The sequence below is a fragment of the Saccopteryx leptura genome, chromosome 1 (genome assembly GCF_036850995.1).
Source record: "Saccopteryx leptura isolate mSacLep1 chromosome 1, mSacLep1_pri_phased_curated, whole genome shotgun sequence".
NCBI classification, from domain to species: Eukaryota; Metazoa; Chordata; class Mammalia; order Chiroptera; family Emballonuridae; genus Saccopteryx; species Saccopteryx leptura.
The window spans coordinates 238,811,188-238,838,567 of NC_089503.1; the positions used below are offsets into that span (position 1 = coordinate 238,811,188).

General features: G+C 43.2%; 1 protein-coding gene across 2 annotated transcripts in view; it reads right to left on the reverse strand.

The window, feature by feature from the left end:
* Positions 1–16,134, reverse strand: part of GATA4 (GATA binding protein 4) — an 83,678-nt gene extending 67,544 nt beyond the window's left edge. The window contains exon 1 of one of the 2 annotated variants that reach the window (XM_066387988.1): positions 16,021–16,134. The gene's annotated coding sequence lies outside the window, so the exon portion shown is untranslated. Of the gene's footprint in view, positions 1–15,904 lie in introns of both variants that reach the window. The other variant, XM_066387997.1, reaches the window with a different exon arrangement.
* Between the last annotated feature and the right edge of the window lie 11,246 nt (positions 16,135–27,380).

A 27,380-nucleotide genomic window follows, 5' to 3' on the forward strand; every position in this document is an offset into this window, starting at 1 on the left:
ATAGAGCTTTAAAAACAAATGAACCCATCCTTAAAAGACTCCATGATTAAGTGTTGGAATAAAGTCAAATATTTGGGGGCGGGGGGCTGTTAATTGATTGATCTGAGGGAGAGAGAGAGAGAGAGAGAGAGAGAGAGAGAGAGAGAAGCATTCAATTGTTCCACTAAGTTGTGCGTTCATTGGTCGCTTCCCTTATGTCCCCTGACCGGGGATAGAACCCTCAACTTTGGTGTTTCGTGATCGAGCTCTAACCCACTGAGCAACCTGCCAGGGCCTCAAATATTTGATCATTGATAGAAAAGTGCTGCCTGGGCCCACGCGGGTCTGTCTCGAGCTCACACACAGCCTGCCCGGTCCCTCGTGCACACAGGCGGCTCCCGGGCTCCGCGCGCCCGCCTCCCGCGCGCGCTGCCCCGCGCCGCCGCCGCGCCCGCCGGCATGATGGATGGCCGCGGAGCCGGCGGCCTGTCAGGCCTTATTGATGAGGTGCGCGCTGACGGCCGCCGCGTAACCTGAGGCGGCAGGAGGCGAGCGCGGGGAGGCGGGCGGGCGCAGACTCGGCGGCGCTCAGGGTCAGCCCCCGGCTGGCCGGCCTCCCCCGCCCGCCGGCGCGCCGGGGCCCGGCTCCGCGGAGGGGGCGGAGGGCACGGAAGCGCATCCCGGTCCGGCTTCCTCTCTGCGGCCGCCTCGCTCTCCGCCCCCCCCCCCCCCGTTCGCCCGCGCCCCTGCCCTCCGGGCCGCGAGCGCCACCCCGTCCCGGCGTCCGCACCTTCCCTGCGGACCCCCGCTCTCACCCGGGCGGCCCAGGCCGTACCGGCGTCCGAGGCCGTGGCGGCGCCCGCGTTCCCGGAGAGCTGCGCCTTCCCGGAGGGGCCGGGCCGCGCCCCTGAGGCGGGACCCCGCGGCCGCTGGGGTGTCCCAGGCCCCACAGTGTAGACGGAGAACGGTCTGTTTCACGGGAATCACTCCCGCCGCCGGGAGAAGAGAGGAATCGGGACGCCAGTGAAGCCTCCGCTTGAGTGCATTAGGATTTTTCTATAGCGATAGATAGGCTAGGTAGGTAAATAAAAGTAAACACCTACACGTAAAGACATGTAGGTGGGTAAGGTTCCAACGAGATACTCTCCCTCCCCATTTTGTGCATTTCTAATTTTCTAATTGAGTGAGAAAGTTCCTAATGGAGTAAGTATTCGTTTATAACAGCGAAGACACTTGAAAAGATAGGATCGAGCTAAGTTCATTCTAAATTTGTCCGCTTACTTTCTTCAGGGCCACCTTCCTCCATCTTGTTTTTGCCTCGTTTTTCCCTTCCCACAGCCCTTTCAGAACGAGAAGAAAGACTGTCATGCTATCAACTCAGCGCCTGACAGACTGCAGACCAAGGGCAGCCTGCCTTAGCGCCTCTGCCTTTCTAGTGACAGCCCCCACGGCCACCTTCTCTGTTGGTGACACTAAAGCCAAGCATCTCGAGTCTATTAGGTGGAAAGCACTCCCAGTTTAGGAGAATTCAAGATGCAAGTCAATACTGATGACAACTTAATTCAGACCTGTAAGGGGCACAACTTTTGGGTCCCCCTCCCACACACTTGGAGTTAAGGGTTAGCCCTGACAAGTGAAGGGCCGTAATTCTCATTAGATGTGACCCAAGAACTGGAAAAAGGGCAGTCTTTTCTCCAGGGCACAGTAGAGAGAGTGGAGGAAGTGATCTCAGGTTGGCGCGTCTAAAATACTCAATGCACAAGGAAGGCGAGGTCTAGACAAGAGATGAGGGTGGTGGAAGCTCATTGATCTAGAAATCAGGAATCTTGGGTTCTAATCCTGACACTGCCACCACAGGCAAATCACTTAACTTCTTAAGCTTTAGTTTCTGTCTGCAAAATGAAGAGAATGGCCCCTTCTTATAATCAACATTTTTGTGACTTTAAGGCTCCAAATGAATGTTAGCAAATTGTGCCAGTCTATGTCTCAGATGGTTCTATACCAGGGGATTCATTCCTGGTCCTGCACAGTGAAAGCTTAGGAATGCCAGGCCTATAAGTCTGAATCCAGTCATAGCTGCTGTGAGGAACCGAGAATGTTACGCTTGTCTGAATGTGCATGATAAAAGCTTAGACTGCAGATAAAACTTTCAATCTACTTTCTAAGCAAACATTTATTAACAGCTAACCCTGGGCACTTATGATACGCCAGGCAGGGTGACAAGTGTGTTGTATGGATTGATTATCTCATTTGCCTACACAATTACTCTATGTCCCCAATTTTACAGATGAAGAAATTTAGGTACAAAGCTGTTAAAAAACCTACCCATATTAAAAGGTGTCAGGGCCGAGATTTACAGGTAGTTTGATTCCAGAACCCAAATATTGTCACTATGAACAAGGTTAGTACTGTGAAGAATATAAAAGGGGAAAACAAGGACTTTCTTTTATATATCCTCCTTTTAAAAAATTCATTTTTTTTTTGTCCTGGCCAGCTTGCTCAGTGGAGAGAGCACCCCCCACCCCAATGCAGTAAGGTCTCATTTTGATCCCTGGTCAGGGCACATAAGAGAATCAATCAATGAGTACACAAGTAAGTTGGGTATTCCAACTTGTCCTTACACAGTGTAAACCTGTCCTGTATGACTGAAGATGTAGTATCTGGGACGTGGCTAAAACACGTGCTACAGTCCCTTCTACTGTGTGCAGAGAAGCTCATGTGTGGAAGATGCCACGTGGTGCCTCACCAGCACCTTGGCCTGTGTGCTCCTGTTGGTGGGGTGACCATGACCCCAGGTACCTTTGGCCTGCTTATCAGTCCCAGGAGAGCCTCTCTCTAACACTGGCATTGACATGGAGTTCTGGATTTGCAAGAGATTTCAGGGAGTCTGGTTCAACCCACTCATTCAATAGATGAGGACCCAGAGAGGTCTACAACTTATCTAGAGTCACTATGCAATTTAAAAGCAGGGCTAGGAGTAGGTGCCCTGGGACCCCGGTTGTACCCTGCTCTTCCATGTCAACAGTGCTGCTGCAGGAACTGATATCTCCTGTCTATAAATCTGCATCCCAAGGCCAACCTTCCCTCACCCTGATGCAATCACACAATCACCAGGGGCAGAGGATTAGTGATAAGGCAGCAAGCACTGAGCTCCGGGGTAGTCTGGGAACCTGGTTACCGCTGTTGTCCTCCCCCCACCCTCCCCACCCTCCTCTACAGGAAGGTGGAAACAGTAACCCAGGCTCAGCCTTGTGGTGAGGGGGGGAGGCGTCAGGATTCAGTAAAGGGGTTTCAAGGGATCATAGATGTTCAAAAGGATGGTCATTCCATTTCTCTCTTATACCATCCAAAAGGGTACTCAGTACATAATTGCATTTATAGACTATCTTCCAATTAGTCTGTGGACTCATGAATAATCCAGCCTTCAAAATAAAAGGGGAAAAAAGGCAGCAAAGTGTGTGTTTTGGGGCGGAGGAGACATGCATAATGGGCAGGGTTCTGAACTTGGTCCTTGTTCTGACTCATTGTTTCATAGGGTGATCCTAGGTCCCACTTTATGCCTGCTGTCCTGTGTCCTGGATGATTACTAGCTCACACACACATGCACTCATAGTTTCACATAAATTAAATAGTCACTCTTTGTCACTTGAACTCTCTAAGCCTTGGTTTCCTCATCTACAAAGTAAAGGCTTTGAGTAAATATTTTTCAAATTCTCTTTTTATTGGAAAATGTTTCAATTTTATGAATGTGGGGCTACAGGAGGATCTCCTTTTGTCTGGATAGCTAAGAGCAAAGTTATTTATGGATTTGTGACTGCTCTATAATTGACATTGAACTTTGGGCCTTGGGTTCACCATTGGCAAACTGGGATTGATTAAAAATAATAATAAAATAAACCAGCTTTTCTGAATAACATGTGAAAATTCATTAGCGCTCCTGTGCCAAATAAGGAAATCATCTGTTAATTTTATGCATTTTTGGCACATGTTACAAATATTATAACTGCAATTGGCACCCTTACAGTCCCACTTCTAGTTCCCCACCAGTTTGTTTGTATTTAACATCTAAATGGAGGACACACAATTTTTTGATTTGGTTTTTAATTGGGGCCATCAATTCATTGTCTCATTTCCCCCACCCCCCATGACTTCCCAGCCCCGTTCTCATGATAAAGAAATGTTGTTGGGGACAAGGTTGTGGCAAGGCCACCTCCTCTCTGTGCTCCTTGTTGTGGCTACCACAGCAGTCAGGCAGTCTCCCCTTTCCTCCTATTCCCAAGCACACATTCCCTTTACACCTGCTGACTATGCGTCCGTGTGTGTGTGTGTGTGTGTGTGTGTGTGTGTGTGTGTGTGTGTGTGTACACATTCAATTTTGTTACTTTGTTAAGCTTAAAAGTTCCATGATGGCTGGAATGATATTTAATAATCTCAATATTCCCCAGAGAAACCTGCACACAGTATGTGCTCAATATATCCTCAGAAGAATGAATTAATGATTGAATAAATCTGGAGGCCAAATATGGAATTCTGTATAAGCAATGTGCCTGCTTGTGAAATGCATATAGTTTTCCTGAATTTCTTTCTCCCTCTCTTTCCTGGCATCTCAGGAGATCGCAGGCACAGCCTCATTCTAAATATATGACTTTGTAAACAACTTTATTTTCAATGTTTTGATCTCACATGCATGGGGACTCTTAAACTGCCATTTGCTTACTTTATAACTTTCATGTTGGAGAGGCTGAATGATAAATGAGAGATGAATAATTCCTTATTGCTACTTATCTGCTGAATCTATAAACTAGTGTCAGCATTTACTCAGTTGGGTTTAAAGCTGTGCCTCATATACTTATTAACCTGCTTAAAATAAGCCATAAAAATGGGCTTGGTAGGCCGTTGTTTTAACTAATTTTTAAAAATGACACTGGTCATTTCCCACTAATTCATAGGGTGACCTTTGGCAAATCACTTCACCTCCCTGAGCCTTCACCTGCAAAATGAAAGGGGGTGGGGCTAGATCAGCTTTAAAATATTTGCAGCGTTGTCATTCCTTAATTCCATGATTTTCAGACAAATAAAATAAGGGATCCTGATAATACCTATTAAAGCAATGACAAATCAGTTGGTATAGGCTATCTCATGAGTCCCTGGAGGGTGGAGGAGGCAGCATGTGGTAGTCAGAGTGGGGCTTTAAATTTTATTCTGCTACTAGTGTTGTGACCTTTGGCAATCCAACATCTCTGAGTCTCAGTTTCCCCATCTATAAAATGCACATAATACTCTAATACTCACTGATAACACCAGAGAGCAACCAAATGTAAGGATCAAATGTGATATAAATGGAAAAGCACTTTCAGAAATGTTATTTATTGTCCCCAATTTATAGATGAAAGCATACTCTTTGGTTAGTCAGTTTGTAGCAAGGCCAAGGGTATACTTGTTTGACTTCTCTTATTCTATCTTGATTACATGTGGATATTATTCCAAAACTTCATAAAGACTGAGCACTTAATATGCTTCTCTGAGGTTGTGGGTGTTCAAGAAAAACCTGTGTCTGATGAGACATCTCTGGCATTCTAAATGGCTCAGTGATAAGAAAATTAGTTAATATCCTACTGGCCCACAGATCCAGAAACTCCTAGCTAGGTAGAAAATAAAGTATTTTTAAAAAGTTTTAGAAATATACATCCTTCCCAGCTTCAATTCTCCTCACTTCTAATACTCCTTGCTTTGGGAGGCATCTTGGCCATGTCAAGTGTACCTATGGTCTGCTCAAGGATTTGGGTTTGATTTCCTTCAGAGACATGTGCAGAGAAACCAGTAGTTGCTGAGATTTTTTTGTTGTAGAGAATTCAGTCAGCAAAAATGTCTGGAACAGTCCCTTGAGAATCATTCTTCAGGACAGTACTTACCCCCATGCCTGGTCAGTGCAGGGAGCTGGCAGATGTGGCTTGAAGAAAAATATGATGCCTGACTGGACCCTACTTTCAGAGATGAACTGACTCATGTCAATAAAAAAATAAAAGTTTGCATTTTTACCTGAAATCTATTCATATTTTTTACCAACAACCAACCAACCAACCAACCAGACAACAAAGGCTTACCTTGACATTAAATTAAAAAATTTTAAATGTACAAAGCTTAGAGAAAGAAGATAGAAATGGTATTTTAAGTCTATATCCCTTACTATATGCAGGACTACAATTTTTTAGTTGATAAATGTTTATTTGCTAATTAACAACAATGAAACTGAGCTCCATGTTTCTTTTATCCCTTGTTAACTGAATGTGTTACATTAACCTAAAAATCTCAGTGCAAGATCTTTTGAAGTTGCCCTAAATTTATGGATTTTGTTTCTATTTCTTTTTGTTACCATCCTCCCCACCCCCAATCCCATCCCACACTCTGTTTATACAGTAGAAGGAAGGCACTCTTCATCTTTATAAATTGCTACTTATTTCTCAATAAATTAAAACTATTTCAGTTTCAAGAATGGCACCTGATATTGATTAATACTTTTAATTCATTTGGTTTTCAGTTGAGTTCTTAGTAGTTAACTTTCTGCGTTTACAAAGGTCTTTCTTTCTAAACACCCTCTCTAGCTTTTTGGCCACCACTAAAGGTCTGTCTTCCCTCCCCTGCCTAAGTTTCCTCCTCTTCTCCTGGGTCTGAATAATCAGCTTTTAGTTGCAGCTGGACCAGCACCTGGCCTCACATTTTACCACATCCTTCTGCCAGAAAAGGGAGTTTTGAGAAGAGGAAAATGTTACAAGAACTTACACTATTGTTTTCAATTTCAGAAACACTCAAGGTTGCAAGTAAAATTCTGAGACAATCTGGATGGTTGAAAAAACATTTTCTATGGGGGGAGGGAGAAACTCTGTAGAAAAATCACTCCCACCGCTTATAAATGTCTCTAGCCAAGAATCAACAGTCCAGAACTATTCTTAGAGAGTGAGTCTATTGAGTTTTGAGGGTTTTTTTTTTTTTTTTTTAGAGAGAGAGACCGAGAGACAGGAACATGGAGCTGTTATTGTATGTGGCCTGAACTGGCAACCTTTGTGCTTCTGGATGACGCTCCAACCAACCAAGCTATCCAGTCAGGGCTTAATCTTTTAAATTTATTGATCGATTTCTAGAGAAAGAAAGAAAGAGAGAGAGAGAGAGAGAGAGAGAGAGAGAGAGGAAGGGGGAGAGATGTGAGGGAGAAGGGGAACATTCATTTGTTGTTCCACTTAGTTGTGCATTCATTGGTTGCTTCAAACGCGCGCGCGCGCGCGCGCGTGTGTGTGTGTGTGTGTGTGTGTGTGTGTGCCGGCGCGCAAACTTGCAACTTTGTCGTTTTGGGATGATATTCTAATCAACTGAGCTAACCAGCCAGGTCCAAAATTTCGGAATTCTAAACCTGAAATCTCTAAAATGGACATGTTTGTCATAAGCACGATAGTCATGAAATCTTAAGAAGTGAGGAATAAATCTAATCAATCCTCTACACCTCTGTCAAAATATTTCTTTTTTCTAATTCCAAATAAACAAAAACTCTCTGCAGTTCATTTGGAAAACATAGGAAAGTATACCAAGAAAAACAAAATCCATCTTTAACCACAGAGAACATTAGTGATCTCTTTCCCTCTCTTCCTACCACCAGTTTCACACGGTATAGAGTGCTTCGCAATCTGTTTTTTATTTTTAATATATTATGAGCCATTTCTATTTCATTAAATATTTTAGGAAAACAGTTTGATGGCTCCATTATGGATTTTGCATAGTTTATGTAAGTTTTATTGTTTGAGTATATGTTATTTTCTATTTTTCACTACAATAAATAAATGTGTGATATGTCCTTGTCAAATTTACATAAATTTGGATTAGAATAGCATCTTATCAACCTCTGATTATTTCCTCAGGGTCAGTTTCTACTATTGGAAAATGTGGGTCAAAAAATAGGATCACTTGTAGGGTTTGAGTGAATATTGTCAAACTGCCTTCAAGAAAGGTTGCATCCAAATTCCCACTACCACGAACACTCAATTTTGGATAAGATAATTAAAAATATATTTATAATTTGTCAGGTAAATTTCTACCTCTTATTAAACAAATCTAATTTCTGGAGCGTTTTGAAGCCATAGGTTATGGGGGTAAAAAAGGCCCTAAGCAGTTGGCTCAGTAGTAGAGTGTTGGCCCTGAATGTGAAAGTCCCAGGTTTGATTCCCAGTCAGGGCACACAGAAGAAGCCACCATCTGTTTATCCACCCCTCCTCCTCTCTCACCTCTCTCTCTCTCTCTCTCTCTCTCTCTCTCTCCCTTCTGCTCCCTCTCTTCCCCTCCCTCAGCTATGGCAACTGTGGCTTAAATGGTTCTGGTTCCAGTAAAAGCCATGGCCTCACCTCAGGCACCAAAATAGCTCAGTTGCAGAGCAACTGAGCAGCGGACCAGACAGTCAGAGCATAGGGTGGTAGGGGGCTTGCATGGTGGATCCCCTTAAGTGGTACATGCGGGAGTCTTTCTCTGCCTCCCCACCTCTCACTTAACGAAGAAAAAAAAAAAGAAGAAAAGAAAAGAGACAAAGCCAGGTGAAATGAAGAAGTATGTTGATGCCTAGCTAAAGGAGCTATATGTGGTGGGAATTATTTCAGAGGACTCTGTTCTCTGAGGTTTGGGAAAATTTCAAAATACAAGAAACCAGAGCACAGAAATGTTAAATAATTTCCCCAAGACGTAGACATTAAGTAGTGGAGATAGGATTCAAATCACAATATTGGAACACAAGTCTAAACTCTTACACTGACCAGGGACAATGTGCACTTCATATCTCATCAATTCTAAAGTTTCCAGAATATTCTTTATAATGAGTTTATTGTCCAGAAGTTGGCTTTTGTAGCTTTTAAGTTTTTAACTGGCCAAGTTATTTCTGAGGGAAAATTTTATCTTTGAAAAGGTGACATCCTCAATTATTGAGGAGCATATTATACATCTTATTTCTAGAACATGCCAGAAGTAGAAGTGAAATAACTTGCCGAGGTCACCCAGCTTGCAGGCAGGACTAGAATCCAGACTCTGGCAATGTTGGCTACTGCTTAGAGTGTTGTCTTTGACTTGGCAGCAAATATCCTCAATGGGCAGGGGAGGAAGGCCAGTTTCACTAAGGCCAATGGCACCTTAGCATTTCATGAGGGTTAGTGTCCAGCACCTGGGGGTGGAGATCTGAATGAGAGGTGGCACAGACAGGTTAGTGGGGCACCTGGTGGTGACCACAGCATGAGGGGCTCAGCACCCTGAGCTTAGGCACAGACAGGGGGAGACCATCTTCTCCCAGAGAAAGACCTCCCATTTTACCAGCCACTTTCAATTGGGAAGCCCATGGGTGAGTAGAAGGTGGAGGCTGGGGCCTCTCATTGCCCACCTTCTGGGAGGGCATTCTTGCACTGAATGGAAGGCTGGACCAGATAACCTCGGGGGCCCTTCCAACTCCCAACGTCTCTGACTTGTGTGTCTTGGGGGAAAGAAGTGAGCAGTCATGGGACTGGAATAGTTGATTTAGGGCCCCACCCCAGTCTCCAGCTTAGTCTTCATCTTGGGCAAATAATTGCAAATAATTTAACCTGTCAGTATAAGGCACAATGCCTGGCATGGAGTAAAGCTTTGTAAATGTTTGCTGAATGAATGAATGAGTGAAGTAATGGGTGGGTGGATTTAAGACTCCCATTTCCCCAGGAATACTGGTGAAAATTAAAGTCTTACAGAGTCGTTTGGTTGGTGTAGAGTTTGAATGACACAATGTACATTATATTGAACTTAAAAGAAAATGTGATTCCCTCAACCCAAAGAGATTCTGATCACCCTTACATTGACAATGGGTAGAAAGAATCATAATTTACCAGCATCAGTAAGCATTCAATGCAGTGGTGAATTTTGAGTCCACACAAAACTGTCGCACTAATTCCCTCACCGCCAATGGGGCAGATTTGGGCCACCCAGGGCCGGGTGGGGCACGCCAGCCCCCATCCCTTCCTCCTCCCTCTCTCCGGATAAATACCGAGGTCTAATGGATTGTTCATGCTGCTGTCCAGATTAGATAGCGAGCCCCCACGTTATCGCGGCTGGAGCAAACCCGAGCGGCCACCACGCTGAGAGCTTTCTAAGGCTGCCCCGTGCGAAGCCTGGGGAGTCTAGAGGGCCAGAGAGAGCAGAGAGCTGCTGACAAACCCTGGGTCCCGGAGGCTGTTTCCACCAAGCCCCGCTCAGCAGAATCTGTCCCAAATCCTGCCCCCATTCCTACAGCATGTAACTGAGCAGGTATCCGAGGTGATCGGTAGTTATTAGCTGCTGAATTCTAAGGAGTGGTTCTGAGACAGGAACTCGTTCACAGTATTTTGGTTGTCAACCTTCCAAAAGCAAGGACCACTTCGAGACGCCCCCCGCCCCAATACCAGAGATGCTTTTGCACAGACAGGGACTCCTACCTCCAACCAGAGTAGTACTTTCCTAGCTTTTGTGCTTCCTGGAATCCGGCAGAGGAAGCACGGCTCCCTTTCTGACTTCCTCATTGCCAAGTTCTTGCCCGTTAATGATCGTGTTTCCCAAAGGAAAGTTTCTTTAAAGTTTTATTTATGGTTCTTAAAGAAATAAACTGTAACAAGTTTTTTTCCTTATGAGCGACTTTTATCTCCAGTCATTTTTGGGGAGGTAAAGAACACCTACTATCTCTTAGCACTGTCACAGAAAATAAAACGTTCATGTATGCTCTGACAACAAATTCTCCACAAAATAAATAATAAATGCCCCCAAACATTATTTATCTACAAGGAGAGACTAATCGTTCTATTATTATGAATGATAGAACTACTGTGATATAACAGAAAGCAAATACAGTCTTAGGTAGTGAACAAGGAAAAGTTATCTAGTTCAACCATATCAACTTCCTTCGCAGTTAGTGGCAAGTTGTAATAGTTGTAATAAACGGTGTGGCAGGACAAATCATCTGGCTCAATATTAAACGTTTCCACAATATTAAAAATAAACTGTATCATGTTTTTGAGCGAATCAATCTTGTGAGACGCCCACCTAGCCGTTGGAAAGTGATTTTGTAATGCGCTATGTAGTTAGAGGTGGAAATTTAAGAGATTCCTTAAAAGCGAACGAACCAGCTACTGTGTAATTTAACACTTAGGAATGAAAATAAGTCGGTAAAAGGAAGCCTTCTGATTCATCCAACAAGACATCTTTGTCAAGTAACTTCTGCATGCAAGCGGTACACCCAAATTAATAAAACGAATTTAATATATGGGGTAAGGGACTCGGTTTGGGATGAGAACAATTTACAGGTGACGCGTGTGTCTGGGAGCATCCTGCAGTCACTAACACCGGGCGGATCTGCAGTCGGCCAAGAGCTAGGGTAAAATAGAAAGGCACACACGGAGAAAAGCACAGCAAATTCTGTAAAGGAAAAAGGGAGGGGTTTTGATTAAGCAAGAAAAGAAAACTGGAAATAAATGAAAAGAACGAGAAAACGGGAGGGGAGAGAGAAAGGAAAAGAGAAAACAAAAAATTTAAGACGATATTAGACAAGTAAAGAAAATCTCCAAGAACGGCGGGTAGGGTGAATGAGGGCGCAACAACACGTCTCAGCATCTGGGAAAAGCAGCAGCCACCCCGCGGCGGAACGCCGACCTCCCACAGACACCGCCCCAGGCGCCTGGGCACCGGAGCCGGCGTGGGCGGCAGCGCGGGGCTGCGGCTCCGGGCTTTAGGGACAAGTGGTACTGGAACTGTCTGCCGGGGAGTTTTAACAGGAGGAGGCGTGCTGCGGAATCGTCGAGTTAGGGGAGCGAGCTAAGAAGTGGTTAAAAGACACTGCCCAGGCCTGGAATCTTCCTCCATAAGCCCCGAGTCCAAAAGCTACGCGAGGTCTCGCCCTCCAGCCCCGCTCCTGTAGGTCAGTGCCTGAAATAGTCTCTCCAACCCCGGCAGAGGGACACGGCCTGGACCGTCTGCAGCCAATAAGCTCTCGAGCCTGGGGTGCCTGCCTTTCATGCCCCTCAATAACCCTCCAAACCCGGCCCAAGAAAAGGCTGACCCAGTGCCTTACGGACTAGTCTGGGGCTCGCTGGGACTCTCGACAGTGTGTGGGTGGGTGAGGGTGTCTCCCCACACAGGAATGCCGAGATGCAGAACAGCCTAACGGGGGGTTGGAGTGCGTGTGAGAAGAACCGTTCTAGATGACAGCGGAAACTGGGGAGAGCCGTTTCAGGGTCGAGCTAACGCCCTGCACCTGGAGAGGGGCGCGCACGCGGCGGGCGGGGCTCTGCCCTCCTTCTCCTCCGAGCTCCCAGCCTCGGTGCTTCCAGCATCCCGCGGGCTCTGCGTTCCCCAAAGGGGTCGCCCGTTCTGAGCAGCACCAGGCCCAGGCCCAAGGTCACAAGACTGAGGGCGGCCGGGAACTCACTGCCCGTGGCCTGGGCTTTCTGGCCCCTCAGCCCCGTGCTGGGCGCGCTGGGTCTCGCCGGGTTCCAGAGACCAGGGACGCGACCCTGGAGACTGCCGGCGCGACACCCGTCCGGGCTGACCCGGCTGGCCCACGCGGCGCCATACTGGTCGAAATGCATTCAAACCAATCCAGGCTCAGCCTCACCAGAGATAGAAACGAGGAGAGGGAGGTTCGCGAGGGCGTGGGCCGAGTGCGGGAACGCGGCAAGAACTGGTGGGGTCTGGGGGTTTATTGGCTAAGACCCGCAGGCTCTCGAGCGCACGGTCGCGCGCGTCGGCGGGGACCCTCCCAGCCAGTTTGCTGAAGGTGCCCTCTCCACCCCCCACTCCTCGCCCTCCATGGCCGCCGGGCTTCGCACTGACGGCTCCACCCGAGGGACAGGAGATTCGAGACGTTAACCGGCCTCACAGCCCCTAAGGGGCCGCAGCGTGCGCTCAGGCTGCCCGTGCCTGGTGTCCGCGCGGGCGGAGTGCTTCCCCGCTGGACTCTATCTGGGGAGGATCTTCTCTGGTGACCAGTCGTTTAGCGACGGGTTCGAGCCCCTTTGCCGATGACCCTCGTGATGTAACTGGGGGCGCAGTAACTTCTCCCAACCTTTCCCCGTTATTCGAAGAGAGAGAGAAACACTTCGATATCAAAGGAATTTGTAAACTTTTAAGCGCCATAAAACGGGATAAAAATGATTATTAGTTATTTAAACTGTTACCCTTGTCCTAATTTTTCTTATTTTTGGCACATTTTCCTCCTCTTTGAGGGGTCCCCGAAACTTTATTGAGTGTTCCTATTGGGAATCTCCATCCCTATGCTTCGTCCCCTTTAAAAAAAAATGTCACTTTTCGTTCCCTACGCTAAACTTGCTCAGGGTTAGGACTGTTCGCCCAGGACCCGGCCCGCTGGCGTCTCCCTGGACATTTTTAAGGACGCGGTTACTGCCGCTGGGCCGCCCGGTGAGGAACAGACCCGGCAGGACCGCCGGCCTCCCTCTCTCCAGCTGAGCGTCCCAGCTCTGTGGCCCAGGGAGCCACGGTCCTCGGTCCTTCTCATTTCACCAACAGCCTAGGGCTGCTCCCTTCCCTTCCCTTCCCTTCCCGCCCCTGTCTTTTCCGATTCTCTGCGGAGCCAGACGCCGCCAGGTTTATTGACCTTAGATCGGCTTGGGGCTTTATCAGACTCGGCGGGGGTGTCCCGCGGCTCACGGACCCCTCCCTCCATTGGCGCGCGGCGGGAGACCCTTTTAAGATTTTCTGGAAACCTCCTTCCCGCCCATCCCAGACTCTTCTCGGAGAACTTTCAGAAATTCGAATGATCGCGGAGTGAATTGAAGCAGGGCCTTCTGGGCCCCGGACAATTTCCCGTGTTGCCCCTTTATCTAGGTAATGCAGGTGAAAGTGCCTCCCCCCACTTCCAATTATTCGGATAATTGTCTCGCATCTCCACCTGGTGCTGTGTTTACACAGTTGGAGATTGATCGCTTGCATTTCTTCAGTCGCTGTGCTGCCCCAACCCTAAACCCCCTCCTCTCTACTACTCCCCGCCTTAAAACGTCTTACATTTGCAAACTGTAATTTTCCTTCCTATAAATCACTTGGCAAATATAACAAAGCATTAGAAAGTCATTTGAAATGGGTATTTTATTGCGCTTGAGAAATAGAACAACTTATTTATATTTCTCCAGTACCAACCACACAAAACTGTCCTAAGATAAAGAGCAACTTATTAACATTTCTCCAGTACCAACCACACAAAACTGTCCTTAAGAGCTCCGCAACCCCCACCCCCAATTGAACACGAGGATGAAAATCACTGTCAGAAACTTTTTTTTTTATATAAGAAAGAGGAAATGTCTATGTGGCTAAAAATGAATTCTAATGAATTCTGTTGTTTTTTTTTAAGTTGATAAAGTGAGTTTTAAAATATCCTTTTACTCGAGGCCTATTGATCCAAATAAGACTAGCAGAAACAAAACACTACTGCTACTAATAAAACTAAACCAATTCTGTGATGATAACTCAGGGGCTTCTGGCACCCTTCTACAGTGAGGTTTCCCTGCAAATCAGAGCGGCTTTTCCCCGATTTTGCCCAGCGAAAAATATCAATTTCCCTTCACTGTAGAGAACGTGCAGAGGACTGAGAATATCCGCGCTGGGGGAAAATGAGGAGGGGAAGGAAACCAGAGCTGGGAAGGGGAAAGATAAGTGAAACAGACGAGTGCAGGTTTTGAGACAGCGTTTGAATTCATCTGGCTGAAAGCCGGCAGGGCTTAGGGAGAAAGAAACGGAGCAGAAGGAATAATTTTCTATTCCCAGCTATGCAAAGGTAATATTTGTAGTAAGTGCACCGACATCAAGAGACTTTGTGCTAAATCCTACACAATTCCAAAGGAGCACTTGCTTAGTCCTCCAAAGGCTACAGTTAAAAGATGCCATTGTCTGTTTTCAACCTTTGGGCTAGGGAGGAAACTCAGACAACCTGGCTAGTTTCACACTCCCCCAGAGCCTTAGTTATGTAAGGTTTCATTCTGAACTCAGGGTCTCTCATTCTCCACCCCATAGCTTCCCCTCTGTCTTCCTGCTTTGTTTCTCCTTTTCTTTTGGACTCAACTCTTTTCTCAATGACAGAAAAGATTCAAAGCTTATTTGCTGATAACTCTGGATTCATAGGTAGCAGAGGTACTTTTGATTTGTATGCAAAAGCATATGCAACTAAGCTCTTCAAAGCACAGAGTGGGCTGGGGTAGAAAATCACAATTGCTGCTGTACACCTGTAGGACCCACCTCCACTGCTCCCTCCCCTTTATGTTTCACTCCAGAATAAATGGAAAAATTAAGCCCCACACCGATCCCGGCTGACCCTTGGCCTGAGAATAGGCAAAGAAAAGTAGCAGATCCTGAAGGCCTTGAGGCCTACTCACTACCTCGCCTATGAAGCCAACATGAAGTGCCAGTGAGACTTTCTGCCCTGAAAGCACACTAGGCAGGTCTGGCACGGGGCAGCGAGGCTCTCCGAAGCTTTCCAAGGGCTTCTCAAGATGGAGCGTTGGAAGCCGGGATCCTGGGGGAAAGCCATGTGATCTGGGCATATTGGTGGGAGAAAGGGAGCAGGGTCCAAGACATCTGGTCAGAGCCACTTGATTTTTTTGTATGTGGTATAGATGTATGTATTTTCTTCTTGAGACACTGACCATCCCATTGATTTCTGATTGTTGGAGCGGGATGCTAAATTGAAAAATAGAGACACAGAAATGCCACCCAGTTGTAAGAGAGACAGAGAAAATGAACCAGCAAGAGAAACTGGGAAAGGAAGCCTTGCTTCTGTGGCATGGCCTGCAAAGAATCTCATTCTTTCTTCCTGTCCCAAAGGTCTCCAGCACATCCTCAGTCACACACTGGCTAGCCCCCCCCCCCCCCAAGTCTGATGGTCCGCACACTCCCCACCGACCTCTCATTTCCCCAGCCCGCGGCTCCTGGCGCTTCGGCCTTCCTCCTGCTCCCTCGGTGCATCTCCCCCTCTGCCCTGACGGAGGGGTCGCCAGGGAGGGTCTGGAGGGGACTCACCCACAGTGGGAGCGGTGTCCCTGTGGCTCCTCTCAGCTTGGTGCCAGGCAGACTCTCAGGGACAGTCTAGGTCCCTTGGTCCCGCACTCCAGGCTGTTCTCAGCTGGGTGGGAGGGAGGCGGTGTGAGCTGCGTCTCCCAGCTCCCTCAGAGCTCCCAGCTTTCCCCTCAGAATTAGATAACAGGAAAAATAGATAAGAGAAGTGGTTCATTAATTCAGCCAGCCTTTTTTTTTTTTTTTTTTGTATGTGTATGTACAAGTGGAAGGAAACCCTGCTAGGGAATGAAGCCCTGGTTGGATATATATATTTTTAAAATACCAGTGTTCACAGAGTCCCAGAGATGCTTCTGAAAGGTCACTTGGGACCCAAGCTTGACAGGAAATAAACCTGAAGAATCAGCATTCATGAGGAAGAAAGGCTGACTTCACAACTTGTGACTTCTTCACCCCAAATGTCGCAGATACTGGTCCTGCCTTTCTGTGAGTGGGGAGGGCTGCTTTGTGGTATTTGCTTAGGTCATGCAATTGTCCTCTGAAAGCAGAGATAATAATAACAGTCCTACTCTTCCTGGTATGGCAATAAAAAAATCACAGATTTTCAAAGCACTAGCTTGTGGTATTTCCTGGGCTCCTCACAACAGGATCTGGTAGGCAGATTATATAATAATAAAAGATAATTGAGATAACTGAGTTCAGAGAGGTTAGGAGTGTGTCCATGGAGGGCACAGCAAAGAAGAGCTCCCATATTGGATTGCAGACCAATGGATTCTTAATCTAGTAATAAAGAAATCAATGTGTTCTTAGAATTCAAAGAGATACCAGAATTCCAATCTCTTACCCAAAACAGGAATCCCCTGTGAAGTGATGATCTGTACTGTACTTGAATACTCTTGGTGATGGGGAGCTCATTGCTCTACATTGCATGAATGTTCAGCTCTACTGGTCACTGCACTTCCTTGTATCCAAAATAACCTAAGATTTTGAGGCTGTGGCAGGCACAGAGAAAAAAAACAGAGAGACAGTTGAAGTGTAATTTGAGGGACCAGGCAAACCAGATTTCTTTTGGCAACTCTGCTGCAGAATTCTCTCCTCCTTGGTGTTATTTAGGGTAAGCCTTGTCCATGGCGTTTCCTAAAAGCACTTCTTAATAATAAGAATAAACATAATGCCCTTATTATTATTATTATTATTATTATTTGTATTTTTCTGAAGCTGGAAACGGGGAGATAGACAGACTCCCGCATGCACCCGACCAGGATCCACCCAGCACGCCCATCAGGGGGCGATGCTCTGCCCATCTTGGGGGTCGCTCTGTTGCAACCAGAGCCATTCTAGTGCCTGCGGCAGAGGCCATGGAGCCATCCTCAGCGCCCGGGCCAACTTTGCTCCAATGGAGCCTTGGCTGCGGGAGGGGAAGAGAGAGACAGACAGGAAGGAGAGGGGGAGGGGTAGAGAAGCAGATGGGCGCTTCTCCTGTGTGCCCTGGCCAGGAATCAAACCCGGGACTCCTGCACGCCAGGCCGACGCTCTAATGCCCTTATATTTTAATTTATTTTCCCACTTCCGAGTCTTTTGGAATCTTTACAACAGTCTCTGCAAGGTAAGGAGAGAATGTTTAAGTTATTTCAATTTCCAAACTGCAGACCAGGAACCTGAAACAGAAAAGGTAAGTGGCTTGTCAGAAATCAAGAAACAAATGTTCGATGGTAAAGGAACTAGAGAGATGAAGGCCTGGGAAAAAAGGGAAAACATAAGGGAAAAATGAGTATTTTTTCCTTTCAAGAATTTTTAGTTATGAATATTTTTGTAAGTGATGAATAAGGTGTCTATTATTGTTATCTGTCTTTACACTCTTTCCCTGCCAAATAACTTGTAGAAACTATGCCACAGGAAGATTTTAGTGTAAAACTCCCTGTAGAGTCAGATCATTAAAATTCCTCAAGAGTGAGCTGACTGGTATAAGACATACCTGTAGAAGCATAGGACATGCCTTCTTTCTCCAGAGGAATCTGTTGTTTTCACCAGAGAATAGCCTTGTTCCCATGTCTTTTCCTGTTATGGAGTTTTAAACAATTATGATAGTAAAATGTGTGTGTGTGTGTGTGTGTGTGTGTGTGTGTGTGTACAGTTTAGTGGCACTAAGTACATTCACATTGTTTTGTAACCACCATCATCACTCATCTCTCATCTCCAGAATCTTTTTGTCTAGTTTGATGGAGACTGAAACTCTGTCTCCATCAAATGCTAACTCCCTATTCCCTCCTCCCCTCGGCCCCTGGCAACCACCACTATACTTTCTGTCTTTATAAATTTGATTACTATACACGGAATCCTACAGTACTTGTCCTTTTCTGATCGTATTTACTTAGCATATGTTATCAAGCTTCATCTATATTGTGGCTTGTGTTAGAATTTTTTTTTCTCTTTAAGGCTGAATAATATTTCATTATATGGGTATAGCAGTTTTGTTTACCCATTCATCCATGGTCCATGGGTGACCATATTGGCAATCGCGAATAATGCTCTTCTGAACATGGGTGTGCAAACATATGTTCTATTTCTTGTCTTCATTTCTTTTGGGTATATATCCAGATGTGGAATTGTTGGATTATATGGATCTGTCTATGTTTAATTTTCTGAGGAGCTGCAGTACTGTTTTCACCCCTTATGGAATTCTAATCTGAATTTTGAAGTGGAGATATCTCCATCCTCCTAAGTAGCAAAGAACTGAGAAAAACAATATCCACTTATCCCTTGGAGTTTTATCCAAGGGCTATCCTGCCTGCTCAAAAGTCTTGTAAAAGAGAATAATTTTACAGTAGGGAAGAAGGAGGAATATGAAGTTCTCTTGATAATCACATCAGAGCAGAAAGAACACTCAATTCTTTATTAAAAGATTAAAGGGGATAATTTCTGGCATCAAGGTGCAGTAGAAAAAGAACCTGTATTTTAATACCAGCTCTGACAGCTTTTTGGCTCAATCTCCCCCATGTGACCACAGAATCTGGGGGCCTGAGCATCTGTGTTGGGCCAGCAATGTCAAGGAAAAAAACAAGTCAGAGATAGAACATCTTAATATTTATTTTTTATAATTTATTTTAATTAATTAGTTAATTAATTAATTTTTGTGACAGAGAGAGGGACAGTCAGACAGGAAGAAGAGATGAGAAGCACCAATTCTTTTTTGCAGCACCTTAGTTGTTCATCAATTGCTTTCTCACATGTGCCTTGACTGAGGACTACATCAGACCGAGTGACCCCTTGCTCAAGCCAGTCACCTTGGGCTCAAGCTGGTGAACCTTGCTCAAATCAGATGAGCCCATGTTCAAGCTGGCCACCCTGGGGTTTCGAACCTGGGCCTTCCGCATCCCAGTCCAATGCTCTATTCACTGCGCCACCACCTGGTCAGGCATACATAGAACATCTTTATGTTCATATTGTAAATTAGAAAAATAAAAATAATCATGGTAGTGCTAAAAATTTTCACATATTTTTATTTCTCCCTACATTTCTGATTTTTTTTGGAGGCAGCAGGAAACCCATTTTTGGCCCTGTGGTTTCAAACTTTCCATAGGTTTTCTATACTTGAGGGAACCTGAGGGTGTAGCTTGGGGCTGCATTAATCCAGCAAGGCCAGTGCAAGCTTTTCTTGGGAGGGATATGGAATCCCTTGGCCCCCAGTGACATGTTGGGGAGGGTGGGTTGTGAGATGTGCCCAGGAAACACAGGCGTACTTTGGGCTAGCTACTCCATAGTGTTCTTGTGCCGGCTGATTACCATATATGCTCCTGTGCTTGCCCTATTCAGTCTGAGGGTAAACCCCAGAGGTAATGATGATGATGAAGATGATGTAACTAACTACTGATACAACCAGCCAGAACTCTAAAAATCAGTCAAAACCCATACCAGAGCCAAAGATGTTTCTGAGGAACATCTGTTTTAGGTCTGCTCTTCTTATTCTTAAAAACACAACACAAACAATTTTTATTAGTTTTTATTATAACACTTACTAAATAAGTGTTACATATTCACTGCTGAAATTAAAAGTACTGTAGAAAGCAGAAAGCAACAGATTTCCTCCCCTCCTGCCCCCCCCCCCCCACCAGGGCACTCTTAAATTCTGACTTTTCTTCTGAAGACTGCTCTTTTTCTGGGATGTAGGACATCGAGCATGTGATTATATGACAGTCCCAAGAAGTTACATTTCTTCCTCTTGTGTGAGCAAATTAATCAACACTTTTTCTTTCTTTTTTTCTTTTCAGTGTGTGTGAAAGAGAAAGAAAAAGAGCTTAACATCTTTAAGCCTTAATTTTCAAATCTGTAAAATGGGCATAATAATAATAATTCTTATCTCATAGAGTTCCTGTGAAGGTTAAATGAGATGACAATATGACTTAATGTTTGTCATGCCTGTAACCAGGTATAAAATGAGCTGTGGGCATGAGAAGAGATTACATTCAGCCCAGTGACCCTGAATCTCCTTTCTTCTTATGGAAAAAGGTATAATCATTGGTTTTATCCCTGACTGTCATCCATATTTCATTAAAACGTGATGAAAGGATTCTCATGACAACCTAAATGCTCTCCTTACAGGATTTACTCATAGAAAAGCTCCTTGACTGTTAATTCATCACTGATATTTTCACAGGAAGATGCAAAGACAGTACAGAGATCATCCATGTTTTCTTTACCTAGTTTCCCTCAATAATCACATCTTACATAATTAGAGTACAGTTTCAAAACCAGAAAATTAACATGGTACAGTGTTTGTACAGTTTTATGTCATTTTATCACATGTAGATTCATGTAACCACCACTGCCATCAAGACACAGAATTATTCCAGCACCACAAAGATTCTCCTTGTGCTACTCCTTCAGTCACACCCACCCCTGCCCTCCAACATCCTTAATCCTTGGCAACCACCAATTTTTTCCATGTTTGTAATTTAGTCATTTTGAGGATGTTATGCAAATAAAATCATGCAGTATGTGACCTTGTAAGATTGGCTTTTTAAAATCAGAATGATGTTCTTGAGATCTATCCAAGTTGTTGCATACATCATCAGTTCATTTCTTTTCATTGCTGAGTAGAATCCCAGAGTATGAGTGCATTGCTTAACTATCAACCTACTGAAGGATATTTTGGCAGTTCCTATTTTTGATTATTACAAATGAAGATGCTAAAAGTAATTGTGCTTAGGTTTTTTTGTGTGGATTTTAGTTTTTATTTTTCTGAGACAAACACCTGTGAGTGTGATTGCTGGGTCATATGGTAAGTGTATGTTTAGTTTTGTAAGAAACTCTCAAGCTATCTTTTGGAGGGTGGTTCAACTTTACATTCCACCAGCAATATATGAGAGAGCTAGTTTTTCTGCATCCTTGACAGCATTTACTATTTTTTATTTTAGATATTTTATAGGTGTGTAGTTGTTTATGATGGTTTTAATTTTCACTTTTCTGATGGCTAGTGATGTTGACAATCTTTTTGTATGCTTATTTACCATTTGTATATACTCTTCAGTGAAATGTCTCTTCACGTCTTTTGCCCATTTTTAAAAAATACATTTTTAAAATATTTTTTGTTTTCTATTTTACAGAGAGAGGAGAGAGGGGTGGGGAATACAAAGTACCAACTCATAGTTGCTTCACTTTAGTTGTTCATTGCTTGAGACCCAGCATTCTAGGTCAATGCTCCATCCACTATACCACTATAGTCCACATCTTTTACCCATTTTTAAATTGGTTGTTTGATTTTTTCACTGTTGAGCTTTGACAGTTCTTTATATATTCTAGATATGAATCCTTTGTCAGATATGTAGTTTGCAAATATTTTCTCCCATCACTAATTTGTCATTTAATTTTTTTTTAAAGAGTCTTTTGTAGAGAAAAATTTTACATTTTTTATGAAGTTCAATTTACTAATTTTTCTTTTATGGATCATGTTTTTGGTGTCATGTCTTTTAAAAAAAATATTTTTAAGTGAGAGGAGGGTAGATAGAGAGACAGATTCCCACATGCACCCCCAACAGGGATCCACCCGGCACCTCCCATCTTGGGCTTGGACTAAGGACCAACCGAGCCACTGGCTGTGGGAGGGAAGGAGAGGGAGAAAGGGGAGAGGGATGAGAAGAGAAGCAGATGGTTACTTCCCTTGTGAGCCCTGACTGGGGATCAAACCTAGGATGTCCACAAACCAGGCCGATGCTCTATTCACTGAGTTAACTGGCCAGGGCAAAAATATTGTTTATATATATTTTTTATTGATTGATTTTAGAGAGAGATAGAGAAACATCGATTTGCTATCCCGCCCATTCATGCATTTATTGGTTGATTCTTGCATGTGCCGTGACAGGGGATCAAACCTGCAACCTTGGCACATGGGGACATGCTTTAAGAAACTGAGCTACCCAGCCAGGGTCAGCTATTGTAATTCTTTTGCTTTTCCACATAAACTTTAAAATAATCTTGTCTCTAGCTACAAAAAGTCTTACTGAGATTTTCAGAGGAATTCTATTCAATTTATATATACATTTTGGGAAAGTTGACATCTTTGCTATGTTGAGTCTTCCAATCTATGACCATAGTATGTCTCTCCATCTATTTAAATTTTCTTTGATTTCTTTCTGCAGAGTTTCATAATTTTTAGTATAGAGTACTACTTGTAAGTCCTTACTGTTAAGTATTTAATTTTTTGAGCAACTGTAAACAGTATTACATGTTTAATTTTAGTTTTCACATATTTGTTGTGAAATAAAAACTTAGATCCACACAAAAAAACCTGAGCATAATTACTTTTAGCATCTTCATTTGTAATAGTCAAAAATGGGAACTGTCAAAATATCCTTCAGTAGGTTGATAGTTAAATAAGCAATACATTCATACCCTGGGATTCGACTCAGCAATGAAAAGAAATGAACTAATGATGTATATAAAAATGTAATTGATTGTTGATCTTGTAACTTGAATCCTTGCTGAACTCATGCATTAGTTTTAGAAGTTTTTTTTGTGTGTGTGACACAAATAAGTTCTGATAACCCACTACCATCGGACCAGCCTTTTTTTTTTTTTTTGTAAATTCTTTGGAATTTAACAAAAATAGCTACATAAATATTTTATTTATTTACCAAGAAAAATCTTAGATTGGAATCATAAATAACAAATACGTATGTATTTTGTACAACTCAGTCCTCTCTAATGGTAAAGAAATTAGCAACATATTTTTAGAGTTCTAATTTCATGGTAGGTAGATAAATCATAGAGTTTTTTAGAAATTAAGTATTGATTTTGGGTGTACAGTGTAGTGGTTAGACAATCATATGTGTTGCACATTGTTCCTCTCAACATTTCCGGTACCCCATCTAACACCATACTTAGTTTTATCATATCAATATTATTGACTATATTTCCTGAGCTTTACTTACTTCCACATGACTATTTTGTAGCTACCAATCTGTGCTTTTTAGTCCCTTCACATCTTCTACTCAGTCTCTTAATGCTCCTCCATTCTGACAACCACCAATTTTTTGTATCTATGAGTCTATTTCAATTCTCTGTGTTGGTTTATTTTATCTTTGTCTGACTGACTTATTTCATTAAACATAATACCCTTGAGGTCTATCCATGCTGTCTCAAATGGTAAGGTTTCATTCCTTTTTTATGGCAAAGTAATATTCCATTGTATATATGTACCACCGTTTTTTAAATCCACTCATCTATTGATGAACACTTGGGTTGCTTTCATAGGTTGGCTATTGTAAATAATGCTGCAATAAACATAGAGGTGCATATCTTTTTTGAATTAGTATTTTGGCTGTTTTGGATAAATCCCTACACATGGAATTACTGGGTCTTAAAGCAGGTCCATGTTTAATCTTTTGAAGAAACTCCCTACTGTTTTCCACAGTGGCTCCACTAATCTGCACTTCCAATAACAGTGCACAAGGGTTCCCTTTACTCCACATCCTTGTGAATACTTGTCATTTGTGGTTTATTTGTGATAGCCATTCTAACAGGTGTGAGGTTATATCTCATTACGGTTTTACTTTGCATTTTTCTGACAATGACATTGAGTATCTTTTCATATGTCTCTTGGCCTTCTACATTCTCTCTTTGGAGAAGTGTCTATTCAGATCCTTTGTCCATTATTTAAATTGGGTTGTGTGTGTGTGTGTGTGTGTGTGTGTGTGTATGTGTGTGTTGAGTAGTAGGAGTTCTTTATAAATTTTGGACATTAACCCTTTATCAGATATATCATTGGTGAGTATATTTTCCCATTTAATAGGTTGTCTCTTCATTTTTAATTTTTTTATTTTTCTGAAGTTAGAAGCAGGGAGGCAGTCAGACAGACTCCCGCATGCGCCTGGCTGGGATCCACCCAGCATGCTCACCAGTGGGTGAGGCTCTGCCCATCTGGGGCGTTGCTCCACTGTGACTGGAGCCATTCTAGCACCTGAGGCAGAGGCCATGGAGCCATCTTCAGTGCACAGGCCAACTTTGCTCCAATGGAGCCTTGGCTACACTAGGGGCAGAGAGAGATAGAGAGGAAGGAGGGGGAAGGGTGGAGAAGCAGATGGGCGCTTCTCCTGTGTGCCCTGGCTGGGAATCGAACCCAGGACTTCCACACTCTGGACCGATGCCCTACCACTGAGCCGACCAGCCAGGGCCTGTCTCTTTATTTTTTTTATGGATTCCTTTGCTGTGCAGAAACTTTTTAGTTTAATGTAATCCCATTTGTTTATTAATTTTTTGTTTCCCTTGACCTTAGAGATATATCAGTAAAAGATATTGCTGCAAGACATATCTGAGATTTTACTGCCTATGTTTTCTTCTAGGATTTTTATGTTTTATTTATTTTTTATCTTTTTTTTATTTATTCACTTTAGAGAGGAGATGGAGAGACAGAGGAAGAGGGAGAGAGAGAGAGAGAGAGAGAGAGAGAGAGAGGAGAGACAGAGAGAGAGAAGGGGGGAGGAGCTGGAAGCATCAACTCCCATATGTGCCTTGACCAGGCAAGCCCAGGGTTTTGAACCAGCGACCTCAGCATTTCCAGGTCGACGCTTTATCCACTGCACCACCACAGGTCAGGCTAGGATTTTTATGTTTTAAAATCTTATATTTAATTCTAATTCATTTTGAGTTTATTCTTGTATAAAGTGTAAGGAGGTGGTCTAGTTTCATCATTAGCATGTATTTGTCCAGTTTTCCCAGCACCATTGATTGAAGAGACCGTCTTTACCCCATTGTATGCTCTTGTCTCCTTTGTCAAACATTAACTGACAATATAGAAGTGGGTTTTATTTCTGGGCTCCCTATTCTATTTTTGTAATCTATATGTCTGTTTTTATGCCAGTACCATGCTTTTCTGATTACTGTTATAGTTTTATATCAAGTAGTGTGATACCCAACTTTGTTCTTTTTTCTCACTATTGTGAAGCTATCCAGACTTTATTGTGGTTCCATATAAATATTTGGATTATCTGTTCTAGTTCTGCGAAATACACCATTGGTAATTTGACAGGGATTGCACTGAATCTATACATTGTTTTGAGTAGTATGGACATTTTAATGATGTTAATTATTCCTATCTATGAACATGCAATATGATTCCATTTATTTGTATCATCTTTGATTTCTTTTTTCAGTGCTTTACAGTTTTCTGTGTATAGGTCTTTTACTTCCTTGGTTAAATTTATTTTATTTACTTATTTATTTTTCAGTGCAAATGTAAATGGGATTGTTTTCTTAGTTTCCCTTTCTGATATTTCATTATTGGTTATTCAGCCTGACCTGTGGTGGCGCAGTGGATAAAGTGTCAACTTGGAATGCTGAGGTTGTAGGTTCAAATTCCCAGGCTTGCCTGGACAAGGCACATATGAGAAGCAACTACTATGAGTTGATCCTTTCTGCTCCTCCCCACCTTTCTCTCTCTCTCAAATCAGTAAATAAAATCTTTAAAAAAATAATAAATAAATAAAATAAAAATTCAGCCAATTTCTGAATATTAATTTTGTATTCTGTTACTTTACTGAATTCACTTATCAATTCTAGTAGCTTTTTGGTGGAGCCCTGAGGGTTTTTTATATACAGTATCATGTCATCTGCAAAGAATGAGAACTTTACTTCTTCCTTTCCAATTTGGATGCCTTTTAGTTCTCTCTCTTGTCTGATAGCTAGGACTTCCAGCACTATGTTGATTAAGAGTAATGAAAACAGACTTCCCTTCTTTCTAATCTTAAGGGAAATACAATTTTTTAAAAAGATTTAAAAATTTATTTATTGAGGGTTTTTTTGGTGTGTTTTTTTTTTAGAAAGAGTGAGGAATAAAAAGAGAGAGCGAGATTATAGATGCTTCACTTTAGTTGTTCATTGATTGCTTGTTGTATGTGCCTTGATGGAGTAAGCCCAAGGTTTCAAATGGATAACCTCATTGGTTCAGGTCTATGCTCTATTCTCTGGGCCACCACAAGTCAGTTTTATATTTTAATTTTTTAAACAAAAGGACCATATTATCTGAAAATAAGCTTACTTATATTTCTTTCTTTGTGATCTGTATTCTTTTTATTTCCTTTACTTGCCTTAATGTTCTGGCCAGAACTTCTAGTACTATGTTGATCAGATGTGGTGAGAGTGGGAATCCTTGTCTTATTCTCAGTCTTAAGGAGAAAGCATTTAGTGTTTTATCAGTAAGTGTAGCATTAGCCATAGGTCTTTTGTAAATATTCTTTATCAACTTGAGAAAATGCTCCTCTATTTCTAGTTTTCAGAGAGTTGTCATTATAAATGGGTGTCAAGTTTTGTCAAAAGTTTTTTTCTGCCTAACCAGGTGGTGGCGCAGTGGATAGAGCATCAGACTGGGATGCAGAAGGACCCAGGTTCGAGACCCCCGAGGTTGCCAGCTTGAGCGTGGGCTCATCTGGTTTGAACAAAAAGTTCACCAGCTTGGACCCAAGGTCGCTGGCTCGAGCAAGGGGTTACTCAGTCTGCTGAAGGCCCACAGTTAAGGCACATATGAGAAAGCAATCAATGAACAACTAAGGTGTCGCAACGAAAAACTGATGATTGATGCTTCTCATCTCTCTCCGTCCCTGTCTGACTCTCTCTTTGTCCCTGTGAAGTCAATTGATATTATCATATGATTTATCTTCTTTAGCCTATTCATGTGGTGGATTACACTGATTTCCAAATATTGACCCAGCTTTGCGTCATTAGTCATAGTGTATAATTCTTTTTCTATATTGTTGTAGTCTATTTGCTAACATTTTGTTAAGGACATCTCATCTATGTAAATGAGGAATATTGGTCTGTAGTGTTCTTTCTGTGTATTTCTTAGTCTTGTTTAGGTATTAGGGTAATACAAGCCT